The sequence below is a fragment of the Nycticebus coucang genome, unplaced genomic scaffold (genome assembly GCF_027406575.1).
Source record: "Nycticebus coucang isolate mNycCou1 unplaced genomic scaffold, mNycCou1.pri scaffold_67, whole genome shotgun sequence".
In the NCBI taxonomy this organism is placed as follows: Eukaryota; Metazoa; Chordata; class Mammalia; order Primates; family Lorisidae; genus Nycticebus; species Nycticebus coucang.
In genome coordinates this window covers 627,559-633,558 of record NW_026515582.1, presented here as the reverse complement: position 1 = coordinate 633,558, position 6,000 = coordinate 627,559, and the positions used below count along the sequence as shown (strand labels likewise).

The 6,000-nt window shown below is 50.0% G+C and overlaps 1 pseudogene; it reads right to left on the bottom strand.

Annotated features, from left to right (window-relative positions):
- Positions 1–580: 580 nt before the first annotated feature.
- On the bottom strand, positions 581–1,991 carry LOC128579408 (cyclin-dependent kinase 16-like; annotated as a pseudogene).
- Between the last annotated feature and the right edge of the window lie 4,009 nt (positions 1,992–6,000).

Here is a 6,000-nt window from a genome sequence, read left to right as displayed (position 1 = left end):
TTCCTCTCTCCCCCATGTCCTATTGGGAATGATCAATGACATCTTTACTTACTGGGATACATTTATTACAATTAATCTAAAACTTGACATCTGATTCTCTAAAGTTAATCATTTCCATTCAGGTTCACTCTTTCTACTGGGCATTTCTGTCAGTTGTGACACCTTCAAAGCCCCGTTGTCCATTGTGTCCTCATGTGGTGCCGTCTCCCTGCCCTCAAAGGCCCCTTACCCTTTGTTGGTCCACAAACCCTGGCAACTATTGCGATTTGCACTGTTTTTATATTTTTGTGTTTCCAGAATGTCATGTAATTGGAATGATAAATAATGGAGTTGTTTTATTATTTTTTTTTTTGAAGGCGTGATGAGAGCTTTGTTAGCACCCAGCAGACAGGTCAATGGGTGGGTTGACAGGCCAATGGTCGGGTGTTCAGGTGGGCAGCAGGGGACCAGTGGGCAGGTGAACATGGCTCAGGCAGGTAGGCAGGTAGCAAGCAGAAGGATGCAGTTGGGGGCTCCCCTGTGAGGGGTGTGGCATCCCTCCAGCTGCTGCCTGCTGGGGCCTCGGTCTGTGGCTTAGAACTCAGAACTCGGTGTCCACCACGTGGAAAGCTGGCCTGCCTGAGTCAGGCATTGATGAAGACTGAAGGCTGGCCTCCTTTTGTAGCTGAATCTCCTGTAGTGCAAATATGGAAGTAGTGTCAGGAAGTGTGTGGATCCGCTCCCCCAGACTGAAGAAGAATGGATGTTTCATGGCATCCTCTGCAGAGATGCGATTTTGACCCTAAAACTGTAGCAGCTTAGAGAGGAGGTCAGCCCCGTCGCTATCAAGTCGGGGTGCATGGCTTAAAAGGGCCTCGGCTTGGTACTGGGGATAGTTGTATGTCTTAAACTCCTCATTGGACGGGATGCCTGGCCACGTGTCCTCAGTTGGGGTTCCTAAGATGCCGAAGATGAAGTGCAGCTGTTCTTCCACTGCGGAGCCCGTGAAGAGGGGTCGGCCATCTCATAGAAGATGCAGCCCACACCCCACATGTCAATCTGAGTGGAGTAGTATGTGGACCCAAGCAGGATGTCAGGTGGCCGGTACCACAGTGTCACCACCTCATTAGAGTATGTTTTTGTTGGGATTGACTTGGCCCGGGCCAGGCCAAAGTCAGCTAGCTTGAGCTCTCCCCTCTCGTTGATAAGCAGGTTCTGGGGCTTGAGGTCTCGGTGTAGCACCTTCTGCCGTGGCAGTAGGCCAGGCCATGGAGCAGCTGGAACAGGAACAGTTTCACCTTGTGCATGTTGATTAGGTTCCCACAGTCATCCAGGTACTGCTTCAGGTCCTTTTCCAGGTACTCAAAGACAAGGGTGAGGGATTTCTCCGTGTGGATAATGTCACGTAGCCTAACAATGTTGGCACGTTTGAGGTCCTTGAGCAGAGAGAGACACTTCCCGGATGGCGGTGCAGGGCGCCCCCTCTTCGTGTTCCAGTCTGATCTCCTTGAGTGCTACAAGGTTGTCTGTAAGCTTGCTTTTGCCTTTGTATATTGTGGCATAGGTACCCTCGCCCAGTTTGTGCAGCTTGATGTAGGTCTCTAGTTTTCCAAAGCCAATCTCGGACAGGCTGACACGACGGAGGCAGCGGCTGAGGGGCTTGTCAAAAATGGGACTATTTAGAGTCAGCTTCTCAAGGTAACCCTCAGGCAGCCGGATGTCAGCTGGTAGTGACAGGTGCTTGTTAATGTCCTCAGTGGAGATCTGGAGTGGGGCATGGCACCCTCACTGGCGCCTGCACCTCATCCTAGGATGTGGCCGAAGCCTGGTCACTCCCCATCAGACCCAATCTTCAAGGACTGCTGGGACCGGTAGGAGGAGAAGGAGGTCGTGCGGCCTAAGCCCGGGCTGTCGCCCCAGGCGCCGCCGCTCCTACCCCGCGGCTCTGAGGCTGCTCGCGCCCCCGCAGGTGGCCATGGATGGATGCAGAAGATGAAAGGGCAGCTGTCCATGACACTCGGAAGTGGCCGAGGCATAGATAAGACCACAGGTGCCTCTGAGCAGATAGGCCTGGATGAGAGTGGCTGTGGTGGTGGTAGTGCCCTTGGGGAACCTCGATCTATATGCGGCCCACTCAGCTCTCACCAGAGATTGTGCACGAGGACTTGAAAATGGAGTTGTTTTAGACTAACATTTCACTCATCCATAGATATTGAATGTTCCTTCATCTCTCTGTCATGGCTTGTGTAGATCTAACATTTCATCTGGCTTTTTATCTCCTTTGTTTCAGCAAAGCAATGTTTCTCCCGCTCCTGCTGCCCTTCAGTCGTCCCACGTCTCCCACCCATCCCTCTCTATCCCCAGCCTGTTCCCCTGACCCCACTCATGCCACCTCCTCGCCTCTGGTGCCCCCTGGACCTATTTAGGTCATCAACCCCTTCTCGAACAAAGTCCCTGCCTGCCCCTGCCACTTCATGTCCCCTTTCTCGCCCCCGGTCCCTGCCCACACTCACTGTTGCACGGTCCCACCCCAGCCCCCTGTTTTTGCCTGGTCACCTGCGTCCACAGCCCCCTCCCAGCCCCCTGTTCCTGCCTGGTCACCCCCCTCCACAGCCCCCTCCCAGCCCCCTGTTCCTGCCTGGTCACCTCCCACCACAGCCCCCTCCCAGCTCCCTGTTTCTGCCTGGTAACCCCCCTCCACAGCCCCCTCCCAGCCCCCTGTTCCTGCCTGGTCACCTCCCTCCACAGCCCCCTCCCAGCCCCTTGTTCCTGCCTGGTGCCCTCCCTCCACAGCCCCCTCCCAGCCCCCGGTTTCTGCCTGGTCACCTCCCTCCACAGCCCCCTCCCAGCCCCTTGTTCCTGCCTGGTGCCCTCCCTCCACAGCCCCCTCCCAGCCCCCTGTTCCTGCCTGGTCACCTCCCTCCACAGCCCCCTCCCAGCTCCCTGTTTCTGCCTGGTAACCCCCCTCCACAGCCCCCTCCCAGCCCCTTGTTCCTGCCTGGTCACCTCCCTCCACAGCCCCCTCCCAGCCCCTTGTTCCTGCCTGGTGCCCTCCCTCCACAGCCCCCTCCCAGCCCCCTGTTCCTGCCTGGTCACCTCCCTCCACAGCCCCCTCCCAGCCCCTTGTTCCTGCCTGGTGCCCTCCCTCCACAGCCCCCTCCCAGCCCCCGGTTTCTGCCTGGTCACCCCCCTCCACAGCCCCCTCCCAGCCCTCTGTTCCTGCCTGGTCACCCCCCTCCACAGCCCCCTCCCAGCCCCCTGTTCCTGCCTGGTCACCCCCCTCCACAGCCCCCTCCCAGCCCCCTGTTCCTGCCTGGTAACCCCCCTCCCCACTCCCCTCCCAGCCCCCTGTTTCTGCCTGGTCACCCCCCTCCACAGCCTCCTCCCAGCCCCCTGTTCTTGGCGGGCCATGCCCCACCACAGCCCTCTCCAAGTCCCGAGCCCCTGCCCACCTGCAATTGTCTTCGGTCCCTCTTCTGCTGGAGATCCAACAGAATTGCCCCAGAGCGACCAGCCAGGCAACCCTCGCCACCTGCACACTGCCCACTTCGCAGGCTGCGTTGGTGGCGGTAGCCCCGTTACAAGTCCAGGAAGAACGAGGATGTGGGGCCACCAGGCATTGCCTGGAATGGACTGGCCATGGACTGGAAGCACAGGCAAGCACTTTACTCTGCAGCATGCCTTTTTCTCAGTTGAAGTGAAAGATACCCCTCAACAAAATGGATCTTTTTCCCTGGGACCCAACATCATGGGTTTCTGTGGCCTCTGATGCTGCTGTGACAAGAGGCCTGTCCCTAGCCCAGGTTGACTTCCCCACCAACTTGTGCCTCCTCCTCTGAGGTATTCTTTCTCCTTGGAAGGTGGACTGCAGGCTAGCATCACTACGTTGTTTATGTGATAATCTTGTCAATGGCCACCACACCCCCAGCCATTGATAAGGTTATAATATAAATTTTGAGGGGACAAAAACGGTGTGACTATAGGAGATGTAATGGTAGAAAGACTCACTTTCACATTATTGGTTCTCCAGGAATTTGTTTTGGTGTTTCTCTTACCATTAGTGTGAAATTGACTTTTGCTCAGCCCTACAAATGCTATGGAGTCATTTCCATTCTCATTAGCATTTTCTGTGCTGCACATGGAAGAGGGAACGCAGAGCAGTAAAGCAGCGCTGTTGAAAGAGTAAGGACAGGAACTCTAGGAGCAGACGCGGTGGGGGCGTCTTACCAACGTGACAGTGGAGGTGCTGGTGTTTTGTGCACATCAGTTCTCACTTACCATTGATAGGTCCTTGGAAACTGCAACTTTAAGCGAAATGACATTCTCTATTCCATAGAAATTTAGCACTTTTTTTCAATTCACCTATGGTAAAATTGCTTTCCTTAATAAGTACATCATTTCGCTTGAAGTCACAGTTGCTTTGAACGTATCAATGACATTAAATGAGGACTTACTACATGTGTGTATATATGCATAGAAGAATTTAATATATATGCATACACATTATATTTGTTATTTGGCTTAAATAATGCTGATGCAGTGTATATGTGTGTGTGCACATGCCTGCATACACTGAGTATGTACACTGACGCATTATATCGGGTGTCCATAAAGTTTGGCTGTAATTGCACACAAAGTTTATAGACACCCTGTTTGCTGAGGCATCATATGAATAAATACCTATATAATGCTAAAACTGTATATTTTTAAAACAATGTTATTGAATATTTATTTAAACAAGTGAAATAAACATTTGTGATAATAAGGATTTTAAATTTGAAATAGAAAAATAAAAATTAATACATTAGGAAAATTCTATTTGATGACTATTTTCACGTGTGGGTAATAATTTTAAAATGACACATTTTGTGTCAAAATATACATACCATTTATGGTCCTAATTTCCATCGTAATGTATGGAAAAGAGTTCAAACTTGAATCCCTTAATTAAAAGCCATATTTTTTTATATTATTTTCTATTTCATAATTGAAAACAGCTGGTTTTAAATTTCGTAAGTCCCTAACCCCAAATAATACTTAAAAAATAATTTTTCTATTTCATGCAATCACACACTGGATATTTATAGAAATATAAAATTACTTTTTTGGAACTGAAAATTCCATTAATGAAATCAAATACATTGTGCAAGTGAGATAAAAATGTACATACCACATCCAGCCTTCCCTGTGCAGCTGTATTTTTAATAATTTCTATCACATAGGAAGAGTTAATCATGGGGAGAAAAAAGCCTTATGGTGGTGATAATTTTGACTATAAAAAAACATTGATAATGTCTGTTAATGTTTTCAGATATACAACTATTTCACTTTTAGTACAACAATGAACTTATTTTTCATTTATGCTACCGTTTAAAACTGCATAATTTTACAAACTGGTATTGGAATCTCAGCCAACACCTTTCTCCTCCTCTTCTGCATTTTCATACTTCCTCTGATCACAGGGTGAAAGCCACGGACCTGACCATCTGACACTTGGCCTTCGTTCATGTGTGAAGTTCTTCACCGTACTATTATTGGGGTCTCTTTGGGTCATTGAACTTTCAGAATGATCTTACATGCGAGGCATTTTTCTACTTGAGCAGAGGGATCAAGGATCTCTCCATATGCACCACCAGCCTCCTGAGCATGGTCCAGGCCATCACTGTCAGCCCCAGCACCTCCTGGTTGGCCAGATTTAAACGTAAGTCCACAGATTACATTATCCATGTTTTATTCTTTTTGTGGTCCTGCACCTTGTCTTTTAATCACAGCATGATCTTCTACACCGTATCTACTTATAATTTGATCAGACAAATCTACTGAAGATAAACACTTCTCACTTTCCCCCATGAATCCCCTAATCAGGGGACTTCTTTTTGCTCTGTCATTATCCAGGCTTGTCTCCTCTGTAGGAATCATGATGCTCTCAAGTGCTTACGTGGTGATCCTCCTGCTCAGGGAGCAGAGACGATCCCAGCACCTTCAAAGCACTAGACTCTCCTCTAAAGCCTCCCCGGAGAA